At 40.4% G+C, this 13,117-nt stretch overlaps 1 protein-coding gene across 9 annotated transcripts in view; it reads right to left on the bottom strand.

Annotated features, from left to right (window-relative positions):
- Positions 1–13,117, bottom strand: part of RGL1 (ral guanine nucleotide dissociation stimulator like 1) — a 291,840-nt gene that overhangs the window by 223,782 nt on the left and 54,941 nt on the right. For 6 of the 9 annotated variants that reach the window (XM_014342149.4, XM_014342153.4, XM_055110611.2 and 3 more), the window contains exon 2: positions 6,555–6,664. The exons of 2 other annotated variants lie outside the window; for them this stretch is intronic. The gene's annotated coding sequence lies outside the window, so the exon portion shown is untranslated. Of the gene's footprint in view, positions 1–6,554; positions 6,665–8,970; positions 10,726–13,117 lie in introns of those variants that run through there. One more of the 9 variants, XM_055110620.2, reaches the window with a different exon arrangement.

Consider the following 13,117-nt stretch of genomic DNA (forward strand, 5'->3'; position numbering starts at 1 on the left):
TCGGAAGAAAAGGAGGACTTCTGAGCCCAAAACCTTCAAAAGCAAGGACCATGGTAGGTCAAGGAAGGGCGCTTCGTTCTTCCTCACTCTCAAACAATCCCTATCCCCCAAAGTCTCCACAACTTTTCCATGTCAGTTCCAAACCTCTCTTACAACTTCTCCGCCCTATTCTCACTTGTCCTCACCTTTCCAGCTGTGTTCAAGAAATCACCCAGTCCTGCTCTATCTGCCACTCAGTGTCACCCCAGGGCTCCCTCCAGCCACTGCCTTTTCCTACCCACCAAGCCCAGAGACAGGTACCTGGGCAAGATTGGCAAGTAGACTTCACTCACATCCCACCCGATAAACAGCTCCACTATCTTCTAGTCTTTGTCTGTACTTTCTCCAGGTGGGTAGTTCCAAACAACTTCAGAAGGTGAGGTTTGTGGTAAGTTTAATATCTCCAATTGTTGTCTTAACATAGACGATAATGGAAAAACAGTACTATAAATCGCTTCAAACATCAGAAAAGTAGCCCATGTACCAGTCCAAACCTGGAAGGGATGGGACCCAACAAACCTTCTAGGAGGGTGGTTCTCTAATTTAAGAGGATTTAAAATGCTGGTAGGGACAGTAATCTTCATCACTGGGCTCCTCCTGTTTCTGCCCTGTATTATCCCACTAATAATAAAAGCTAATAAAAGTCTTGTTGAAACCATAGTTAACCAACAGACAATCCAGACGATGCTCCTGCTGCAACGACATGATGAATACCAACCCCTCTCTCAAAAATACCCCCAAAATTAAGTTTTTGTTTCCAAGGTGGCCACACCACCCCTATGTCACGCTTGAAGTAGTTATTGAGAAAGTCGTCGCTTTTCCCTTTTTCTATAACCAAATAGACAAGAATGAAAGACTTTCCCCAGGGCCTGGAAGCCGGCGGGGGGGAGGTGGTGGTGAATAACTCCTCACTTCTGAGGCCTAGTCCCAAGGCACAAGACCACTTGTGCCAACAGTGTTTGTCAGCAAGATGGCAGAAGCAGGAAGAGAGCTGGCCGGAAGACATGTACCCCCTGAAGACCGAGAGAGGTACTGCTGTCCAGGTACTGCATAGCAGTTACATCAGACTGAGACACTTCCTGTTTACAGGAGACTATAAAACTGCTGCCCTGTCCTCATTTGGTGCTGATGCCCTTTTAAGCCTCAGCCCATCTGCACCCAGGCACACATTAAAACAGCGTGTTGCTCCACACCGCCTTGTGTTGTTCATTGGTGTGCTTTCAGGGTTCAAACCGATACAAGAGCCTTACAATTCTGACAATTCATCTGTGTGTTTATCCATGCTCCAATCCCCTGTCAGTTGGTCCAGCCTCGAATGCCTGCCCACATCAGTATGTGCCCCATGAGTCATAACACCAATCCATCTACTAGCTCTAGGATCCCCACTGTATGAAGGGACTGTCACAGACACAGACACGCCTGACAGCCAGTACAATGCCTCAGCCCAACATTACTGGTAGCCTCATAGACAGCCATGTCACCACCTTCCATGTGAATCAAGACCTATGTCTTGAAATATGCAATGACTTTGCAACCAGCGTTCATCTGATGGATCTACTAGGTATAAAATGGCGGTCACATGGGTCAAAGGAAGGAAATAAAGCCTTATTAACTTCATTTTAAAATAGAAGAAGGAATACATATTCTACTATTTATCAAAAAGTCCCATCACCACCTCCCACTTTGCTGGTAATCTGCAGTGGCAGTGTTGTCCTGAGTCATCTAGGTGAATTCAAGGCTGGGAGCAATGCAGTTGGGCCTAATTCACCATGATTCACAGAAAAAAAAAACTGTTCACTAGGGTCCAGAAACTTCTTGTTTGTTTCTCATATAGCATATAGATGACTTTGGCATACCAGAATTTGTAAACAATGGTCCTACTTTAGTGAGATAAAAAACAAACTTTCATTCTCTTCCTTGTTGCTTTCAAGTAATGTTCAGGCTTCTTTTGTGTCAGGTATCATAGCTAGAGTTGACATACCTAGAGTTTTGACAAAGTAGCCAAAGACAATAAGCAGAAAGCATTTTCTGCAAAATAAAGACATTATGCAAAAAACAATAAAATATTATTTTATTTTATTTTTTTCGAGATGGAGTCTTGGTCTGTCACCCAGGCTGGAGTGCAATGGCGCAATCTCAGCTCACTGCATCCTCTGCCTCCCAGGTTCAAGCAATTCTCTTGCCTCAGCCTCCCGAGTAGCTGGGATTACAGGTGGCTGCCACTACGCCTGGCTAATTTTTCTATTTTTAGTGGAGATGGGGTTTCACCACATTGGCCAGGCTAGTCTCGAACTCCTGACCTTGTGATCTGCCTGTCTTGGCCTCCCAAAGTGCTGGGATTACAGGCGTGAGCCACTGCACCCGGCCAATAAAATATTATTTTAAAAAAGAAAAATGGAAAAATTAAGAGCCTAACATTATTGAAGGCAGTGGAGGGTGGGGTGGGATTTTGGGTAGAGGTTGTTCCCTATTTCACTTCCCATTGAATTCCATCCATTTAATAAAACTGGTTGCACAAAAGATTGAGAGAGGACTTCAAGCCTTTCTTGATAGACCATACACCTCTGTCCTACTCTACCTCTCCATTCCCATCAGTCATACAATCCGGGGTAGGGAAATGGAACACACCTCCTATTCTCTGTCATCAGTACCTTGAAAATGAGGGTTTAGACTAATAACCAGGCAATCTCCAAGGTCAGTTCCAGACCAGCTCTGAAATTAAATTACCTTAAGGCTTCAGAGAACTAAAAACCATTCTTTCATCAAATGGTTGGAAGTCCCTGGGACAGTGGATTGTTATTCCCCAAAACCAAAACCTAGGATCTATCCTATCAACAAATCTGTGTGTGATCTCAAGGGCAACAATTGATCAATCTAAATCTCAATTTCCCCATCTGTTGCAAAAGATTCTTTAATCTTGCAGCCATAAAAAAGAATGAATTCATGTCCTTTGCAGGGACATGGATGAAGCTGGAAGCCATCATTCTCAGCAAACTAACATAGGAACAGAAAACGAAACACCACATGTTCTCACTCATAAGTGGGAGTTGAACAATGAAAACACATGGACACAGGGAGCGGAACATCACACACCGGGGCCTGTCAGGGGCTCAGGGGGAAGGAAAGGGAGAGCATTAGGACAAATACCTAATGTATGTGGGGCTTAAAACCTAGATGACAGGCCGGGCACGGTGGCTCAAGCCTGTAATCCCAGCACTTTGGAAGGCCGAGGTGGGCGGATCACAAGGTCAGGAGTTCAAGACCAGTCTGACCAACATGGTGAAACCCCGTCTCTTCTAAAAATACAAAAATTAGCCAAGTGTGGTGGTGTGCACCTGTAATTCCAGCAACTCAGGAGGCTGAGGCAGGAGAATCACTTGAACCCAGGAGGCAGAGGTTGCAGTGAGCCGAGATCACACCACTGCACTCCAGCATGGGCGACAGAGTGAGACTCTGCCAAAAAAAAAAAAAAAAAAACCTAGATGACAGGTTGATAGATGCAGCAAACCACCATGGAACACGTATACCTATGTAACAAAACTGCACATTCTGCACATGTATCCCAGAACTTAAAGTCAAATTTAAAAAAAAAAAAAAGATTATTGAAACCTGCTTTCTGTCCATTTTTCTGAGACACAGGAAGACGTCATGTGAGATCCCATATTTATGATACTATACAGATGCTCCTGGAATAATACTACAAAGTTGAAATCCAACCATTATGTTTCCCTCAGAGACTGGATCCAGTGCTACCAACTCAACAAAGCTACTATCATCAGCCTGCAATTCCTTTCTTCCCATAAAACCACTCATCATAATTGAAGTGGCTAGTGGTGCAGTATGGCTTTTTGTGGGACTTAAATGGGTGGGCAATTCCCTATTACTTTGTCAGGTCTGAGCAGGTTGAGGGTAGGAGTGGGAAGAGGGATTAGAACTTAAAATCAGTCTGGTCACAGCGACTAGTATACTCCCATGCAATACGGGAAGGCTTGGTCTGGCAGGCAAAACACCACATCTGATATACAATGGTCCAGTCAGCAACAGCAAAAACAAACAAAATGAGGTGTCATTGCACAACATAACATCAGAAAATTGTGAGGTAGACACTCCTAGGAAGGTCAGGAATGCAGATCATAAGCTTCGAGGAAGTCTGTCAACAGATTGTAGAACCCAGACTTCAAGCTGGAATTTGGGCTTGAAGAATGAGGAAGGGGCTGATGAAAAGGTGGGTAAACAAGAACCAAGAGAGTCAGAGGCTGGCTATTTAAAAGAGAGTACAAGGGACAGCATATTAGAACAAAGCAAACATTGAAACATTCCAATCAGGGCTAAGAGGCAGGGGCAGGCCAGCAGCAGCGAGGGAAATAAATCAGAGGCAGCCTGCACATACGATTGATTTAGTGATCTAGTGGCTCTAGCTGGGGATAGAAGGGATCCTGGATAAAGAAAACCAGACTAGGCCTAACCTGCATATTTATTAGATTGATCAGAATCTTCAGACAATAGGATAATATGAAAATCAAGGAATCTTTCACATTAAATTTCATCACTTGCTCCACTCTAAATAGACTGATTATACAGAAAGATGGGCTCTCTAGAACATTCCTTGGAGGACTCTGTAAGGTGGGCATAGAGATAAAGATGGAGTTAAAGTCCAAGTCTACGACCTGGAGCAATTTTGGAACAAGCCTTGATGTAGGACTGTAGATGGGACTACAATATAGTTTCAAGGATGCTTACTCAGTCTGGACCAGTAGTATTTAAATGGTAAAAATGAATTTAAAAACATTGTTCAGGGTAAGTTACATCAACACATGTGAAGGAAACACACTGGGTGAACCCTATTACCTCCTGAGCTACTGACCCCACAGTGAATGTGTTAAATGACCAGGCTGCCCTGCCTCTGAAATATTGGTACCATTGTCAGATATCACAGCTCACAGCACCCAAGACTGGGCATCCAACATATGTGATGAATAAGACAGCTAAAATCTTTATAATTCAACTAAATGAGAGTATGGATGTTATAGCTCTTCCTATTCTCCATTTTTGTACACTTTGTTCCTGTGGCCAAACCTAAGGGAGTTTATAGCCTTGAAAAACACTCAATACATACATCAAAACAGAGGAAGGTATTTAAATGACTTTGAACATACCATGAAGTAACTCATTCACAACGTGACCAAGTCTACAAATGATGAGTAAGCCATAGGAAAGCAACTGAAAATGACTTATAAGAAAAGCAATTGAAAAAAAGTATTCAAGTAGTTCCTATAAGCTTCAGAAACAAGTATTAGGAGGTAACAAAATGGCAGCATCTCTTAAAACTATGTTGGATAATGTCATGTTAAGTGTTAACTATATTAGAGTGCTGTCTTTAAGTTGTAGCATTTCAAAATAATGTGTAATAATTTTGGCAATGAGATCAGAAATTTACTTTTTGTATCAAAGTATTTTTATGTGTTCCAAGGCAAGGCACTGGTGCAAATATTTCAGATGAGACAAAGATTTTTGTTTTGTATTGCTGCTAAAGGTTCTCTCAAGTTCACTCAAACATAGCATGGTTGTTCTATTTTAGGCATTGTATCAAAGTATAGGAAAACAGAAATCATTTCCTGTTTCTAAAAGGGAAGAGAATTAATGCAGGAAATTCTTTACAAAGGTGACCAAGGAATTGAGTCCTAAACAGGGAAGAGTGAATAAGCCAGGGATTAGCAACAGTTGGAAGCCACTACCACTCCTAGACCAGAGAGAAAAGGAAAAAGGGGTGTTACAGAACGCAAGGGCTGAGCCCACCAGGGTGTGCTGGTCAATGTTTAACAAATTGGTTCTCTGTCCGTGGAAAGCCAGGATTTGGCCTATTTTAAGTCATCAATGTGATATTGATGGAGTTGGAAAAACATAAACATGGAGTTGAAAAAAATAAACAAAATTGTCCCTCATGAACTGGTGTGAGCTGGCTCACACACTAGGATGGAATCATTTGACAGAAGCTGTGGCCATGGCAGGAAGCTGACAGCAGCAGACAAGGAGGGGAAAATCCCCTGGCTTCTCCAAGCTGCCTCTCATCATGCATTACTGCCTGCAATTAGGTCAACCCAGACAGAAAGATGCCTAACCAAGAGAAATGCAACCTGCAGGGACCAGCCCTGCTACAACTCACACAGAGTACAGTGGGGAAGGGAGAGAACTGAGATACTTGGAATCCTACTGATATTTTCAATATACTCAATTAGATTAACTTAGCAATGTAGGGTTGAAATGCATGATACCTACATCTGCAGATGAAGTACCAGCACGCAACTAAAAATTCAAATTTGGCCTCAGCATACAAAACCAATGACGGTTTTTAACCTTTGAGTAAATATTTAGCAGGAGTGGGCACTGGGGTATCTGGATTGAATATCTCATGATGTTATAACGTGCATTTAAGAAGCATTTTGTGCAATACAAGGAGAATTTAAAATGATTAAAATTCCATTAATCACATTTCAAATTTCAAATTAAACGCTCACCATGCATTCAATTCATTCAGGAACCATTCCTCTGTGCAAACTGTTCCAAACACTTGGCATATAGTAGTGGACAAGATGGACAAAATCTCTGCCCTTGAGGAAACTGCACACTAGTAGAAAAGGAAGACAATAAAAATAAATAAGCAAACCATGTAAAATATTAGAAAATAATAAACACAATAGGGAGAAATAAGCAATGGAATGGGGATAGTGAGTGATTAGGGCCGTTACAATTTTTAAAAGGTTGGGAGGGAAAGGCCTCACTGATAAGGTATCATCTAAGCAAAGACTTGAAAGAAATGAGCAGTAAGCCATGGGGGTTTGGGGCGGGAGCAGGGGAAAGTGCCCTGGGTGGAAGTTGCTCAATGTATTGTAAGAACAGCAAAAAGACTGCAGCAGTCAGGAAAGAGGCACTACAGATCACGTAGGCCATTGTAAGGTTTCCAGCTTTTACCATACACATTGTAATTGGGAGCTACTGGAGAATTTTGAGCAAAGGACTGGATCAATTTGGCTGCTGTGTTTGAAATAGACTGTAGAGGTCCAACAATGAAAGCAGGGAGGCCAGTTAGGAGGCAACTAGAATAGTTCAAGCTCTAGAGAATGATGTGGCTTAGGTCAGGGTGGTAGAAGTAAAGGTGGCAAGAATTGGTCAGATTCTGGATGTATTTGAAACATAGGTACAGTAGGATTTGCCAAAGGATTGGATGAAAGATGTGAGAGAAAGACCAGAAGTTCAGGGATGACTAAAATTTGGGGCCTGAGAGATGACAACTCTGAGTGGAACAGTTTTTGGAGGAAAGATCGGGTTTTGTTTTTGAACATGAGAAGTTTGAGATGTCAGATATTTACAAGAGGTTGCATCAAATTGGAGAGAACATTATCTTGTGTTCAGATAGAGGCCTGGGCTGGAGATATAAATTTGGGAGTTGTCAATATATAGATGAAGTTAAGGTCATGAAAATGCATCAGATGCCTAATGTTTGTGGATTGAGCCTGGCAACTTTTGTCAACTGAAGTTATGTGAAGAAACATTAAGACAAAGCCCTAAGGCACCCATTGTATGTGATGGATTAACTTCCTTCCTATGCACCTAGAACTAGTTATTTTCCTTGGAAAAAGTTGAGAAAATATTCTCTGGAATCATTTTTTGTGTCCTTGGTTCAGATGAGAAACCAGGTTGAAAAGGACTGATAGGGAGTTTGAGATAGTCAGGACAATGACGGGGGCACAGAAAGGAAGCTGAGAAGTGGCCTTTGAGATGGGAAGAAAGCCAGGAGAGCGCGAGCCTTGGAGAGTAAGTGGAGTGATCAAGAGTGTCAGACGCTGATGATGGGTCCCATGAAGTGAGAACTGAGAATTTATGGACAGATTTGGCTACACAGAGGTCTAGGGACCTTGACAAGTGCTGTTTCAGAGGATGGTAATTGGACTGGGCTTAGGAGAGAAGAGGAAAAATGAATATTTTCAGGTATAGTTAGATAGTGATTCAAAGTGGGTCCAAAACTACCTGTTAATAATTTCTCAAGTGTCTGATTCAATCGGATTGAATAATATTTTCAGTAGGCTTAGCTTTTAAGAAAATTATACCTATTTTCAAGAATTTATCTGTAAATCAGTTTTTTTTTCAATAGGGGACAACCGAACAAAACTTTAAAATATATTAGATATTAAGGCTCCAACTCACATCTACAAATCTAGATTTCAAATACTTGTGTTCATAAATAGCTTCGTTAATGTTACTGGTTAATTTGAAAATAAGTAGTTATTAGAAACCTGAACTTGTGAAATAAATTCATGCTAAAATAGAACTTGTAGCTTTAACATATTGAACTTTTACTTAAGTTTCATTTGCAGAATATTTAAAAATCACTGACACAATCTAGTCATTTCTATTATTTTAAACTTCCTTTTAAACACATTACATATGTGGAGAGCTTCAACCACTTGAAAGTTGGTGGCTGACAGTATAAAATATACATTCCATAGCCCTCATGATCCACTAGTCTGTTCAAATAATTTGTACAAATCACATAAATTCTCTGAAACCTGGTTTCTTTTTCTGTAGAACAGGAATCATAATACTGGAAGCATTCATTAAAAATGCTTTACGAGTCTAGCAAGTACAGTCTCTCATTAGTGATAGTAAGTGACATATTAACCCTGGACTAACTAGACCAATTAGAAAATGTGAGATGTTGGCTGGCTTAGGCAGATGGCCCAGCTGACTCAGGTGAATGGAACAAAAAAGAATCTAAAATAATAGAAAGTGGAAATATAATGTGCAGAGCTCCTATCAAGGACTTTTTGGCATCCTCGCTGTCAAGCCGATGCTTTCCTGGAAGCTTTTAGGGGCCACAGGCATGATGTCATATCTGAAAGAGCAGACTCCACACATGCACTGTGTCATACACACCTTCACTTACATGGCTTCAGCTCTTTTCCACTTAGATCATCCAAGAGCTTTAGTGATCGCAGCATGGATACTTGAGATTCTGTGGACTCCTTTGCTTTTCACTTTCAAGGCTTTCTGAAAACAGCTGCAGAAATACCAAGACCTTTGGAAAAGGCTGATCTTACTACATTTTCAGCCAGACTGCAAGCTGAGAGAAGTGGAAATATTACCAGCCTGTTTTCCTGAAATCCCTGTCAGAGCTGCTCCAGCAATTTCTTGGCTTTCCATATGACCTCAAAACAGGACAATCTCATTTTCCAAATCCATCTGCTTTTTCAGCTTTACTTCTAGCCTTACATTTAAATATGCAATTAAGTCAGGCACAATAGCCCCACAGTCCCAGTAGTACCCAGATCTGCAAATCTGAGTTATCATGACCATAGAACATATAAATCAGATGGTAAACTCCAATCACAAATCCTCTACCCAGTGGTTCAACTCCAAGAAATCCATTACCAGCAACATACTGCAGTATATTTTCAGACAAGCTAAAAGACAAATGCTTTATGTTGAAATGATCTATAGCAAGGGTTGTGACTAGGGTTGGCAAATGTCAAGAATTTCAGTTAATATTATCTCATAGCTAGAGATTTCAAATCCAGAATAACATAGAGGAAGGACTGAAAGAAAAAATGGTCATCAATGTTTAATGTAAAGAATATGGGTCAAGAACTTCAAACTAATCTTTCATTCACTCAGTCTGGTATTAGCAGATTCAGGAAGCTGTTGTAAACAAGTAGCTCTGCACAGCCCACTCCTGCCTGTGTGGAACTACACACACTAGCCGCAGCTCAACACACCACACTCTCCTGGGGACTGCTGCATCCAAGAACTCATGCAGCCAGTCCTCTTGGAAATAAAAGTTAACCTTTCCCTTCCCCAGAGACATAAAATTCTCTCTGATAGTCCCTCACTCAGAGCTGTTTTCTGGGCAAATGTCCACAGCAACACCCATTCAGAAAATCAGAAATCAGGTTGCCAAGTAAATGAGAAGTTAAAGAGACAATATTGAGAAAACAGGCCATGTTGTGCCATGCCGTAGCAGCCCTTCACAATTTCTAGGAGACTGATTAAAATTTGGTTCAGGCCCAAGACACAAATATATTTTTTCAAAGGGACAGAGTAATCCTGGGAAGTCCAATCCAAAGAAGACTAAAGGGTCAAGGTCAACTTAAAGTCTGTTCCAAGGGTCCTCTGATCAGTCTGGACTGCATCCAACTTCTGGTGCCTGTCTCAATTCTAACTCAAAGCAGGTGCTCAGCTCCAGAACAACACTTTACTGCCTGAAACAAGAAGGCCTACAGGTAGTGTAGGCACTACACAAGTGTATTCTGGTAAGCAGTGAGGCTTCACTGTTGGTTTTATTCTGGCTCAACTGTCCACCCTCAGGATTGGAGCAGAGCTAGACCAGCTTCTCATCCTCCCTTCATGTCCCTTCCACCAGTAGGCACCTGTGACCAAAAAAAAAAAAAAAAGTAATCTAGAATGCCACTTCACCATGTCAGATAGCATGAACTTAAGAAAGAAAGAGAGTAAGGAGGGGAGGAATGATGGAAAGAAAGAGAAGAGAGGGAGGAAAGAAGAAAGGAAGGAAGACAGGTCTATTTTTGAAAGCAAGATAAAAGAAGAACTAGGGGACCAAATCATTTTCAGCTTCCAGGTAAAATGTGCCTTCCACCAACCTAAGACATTCAGAAACAGGCAAATGGCATACTTTTAGGACTCTGGCTTTCCTATAGCCTTCTAGGACTGTTAGGATTTACTTTGTTCTGTTGTGTATATTTGATATATTAAACATTTCTGGCTGGGCACGGTGGCTCACGCCTGTAATCCCAGCACTTTGGGAGGCCGAGGTGGGCAGATCACAAGGTCAGGAGACTGAGACCATCCTGGCTAACAAAGTGAAATCCCGTCTCTACTAAAAACACAAAAAATTAGCCGGGTGTGGTGGCACACGCCTGCAGTCCCAGCTACTCAGTAGGCTGGGGCAGAAGAATTGCTTGAACCTCGGAGGCAGAGGTTGCAGTGAGCTGAGATCGTGCCACCGCACTCCAGCCTGGGTGACAGAGTGAGACTCCATCTCAAAAAAAAAAAAAAAATTTTTTTTTTATCTCCCTGCTAGCATTTTTTGCTTTTTAAAAACAATTATCATATAGTTAAATGGACTTTTGGGGCAGATGATTCTATGAATTTTAATGCATATAGATGTGTGTAAACACCACCGCTATCAGGATCCAGAACAGTTCCATGACCCCAAGAAACCTCCTGTTGCTACCCCTTTATAGTCACTGCTCCCACCCTAGCTGCAACCACTGATCTGTTCTTCATAAATAGATTGTTGTTTGTTCCATATTCCCTTTTTAATGCTATTGTTTATAGAGTGAGAGTTAAGCATCTTGTTACTATAGTTGTTTTAACTAATTATAGCAAAATGTATTCAAAATAAAAGTAAATTTATGTTAATAAGCACGAAACTATAAAAGGTGAACTACCTGAACCATGACTTTTAATTCCAGCCAAAGTCAACCTGGGACTGGGCAACCTAGAAAACTCAATCCTGTTTACAAAGGCCTGGACCTTCTCTCCTTCCCCAGAGAAGCTTCATTCACCCTGCTCCTGAATGCCCTTTAATCAGCCTCATTTTCAGAACTGATGATGTATATGGTTCATCTAGTCATGACCCACTGCTCCCCATTGGGAATGGATTGCACTGTCTCCTGTGCACTAGCCACTTCTGGATCCTCCAAGTAATTTGTTCACTAGGGCCAACCTCCAGCCTTCGGCCCCAAGACTTAGGAATGGCCATGAGGCCAATACACTTTCTCATTCCAACCTCGTCCCTAGCGAGTGGCAAGTTCTGAAGATACTACATTCCTCAGCTTGCAATACAATAATCTGAAATATCTCCATATATGTATCTGCCACATATATGACTTTATAGAAAATATAAGATATTAAGAACTCAAAAAGTATATCACACAGAATAATGTAATAATATATGTATTAAAATATATATTATGATTCTCATATTCATATATACATAAATATATGTTACCAGATTCAATAAATAAGATTAGATCACCACAGAAATGATAATACATTTTGAACATTCACTGAAGTGGCCCTTTATGTTGAATCATTAAGAGTTGAATAGTCTATTTCTCATAAAATTGTATGATCTGAGCATTTTTCTTAATGCTTGACTTTAAGGCTATTAAAATTCAACATTATTAAATTAACATTAGTTATGCATATTTCAGGTTTATAAATCAAAAATGCACAAGTTTCCAGTGTCAACAAATTTCTCAGGTCCTCCAATTAAACTGAATTCTATGTAAAAATATGGCTTACTAATGTTTAAGATATAATTGAGGTTTATATACCCATTCCCTCTCTCAACATTACTATCTTCTTTAACTATTATCCAATTAATTACTCTCCTAAAGACAGAATTATGGGAAAATCCCTTTTGTATTATTCGTTTGCATAAACTTAACAACTTTTTTGTTCCTCAATTACTGGGCTCTTATCAATTACATAAACCAATAATATGAAACTCTTTTTTATTGCAATCCTTTTTGGAACAAGCCAGGAAACAAAGGAACAGCTTATTTTTTCATAGATCTCTTTCCTTCCTCCTTAACTCACAAGTGCAACATGATAGAGCTATCACTTCAGGGCATGTGATAGCGTAACACTCACCCAGAAGTAGAAATCCATCACTCCTATCTCTGATATATTAGTATGTTAACCTCTAGTTGGCAATGGCCCAAAGAGGGGCTCCAATCCAAATGTTTTCTATACAAACTGAGCATCCAATATTAAAAGAATCCGCATCTATGGCAAATAACCAAGTCATGTTCATTTTATTCAGTTTTTATGATGAAATGCAGATTTTTCATTATGAGGCAAATCCCTACATTCAAAAACCTAAATAGAATAATCCTTAAAAAATAATGTTTGCTGGTTAAAGCACTAACAATTTTTATTTTTATTTTTTATTTTTATTTTTTAAAGTTCCAAAATTTAATTTATACTTTAATCTACAAATCCAAAAATCTCAGTGAACCCCAATCAGGATATATACAACATAAACCTCAATTAGGCA

This window comes from Pan paniscus, chromosome 1 (genome assembly GCF_029289425.2).
Source record: "Pan paniscus chromosome 1, NHGRI_mPanPan1-v2.0_pri, whole genome shotgun sequence".
In the NCBI taxonomy this organism is placed as follows: Eukaryota; Metazoa; Chordata; class Mammalia; order Primates; family Hominidae; genus Pan; species Pan paniscus.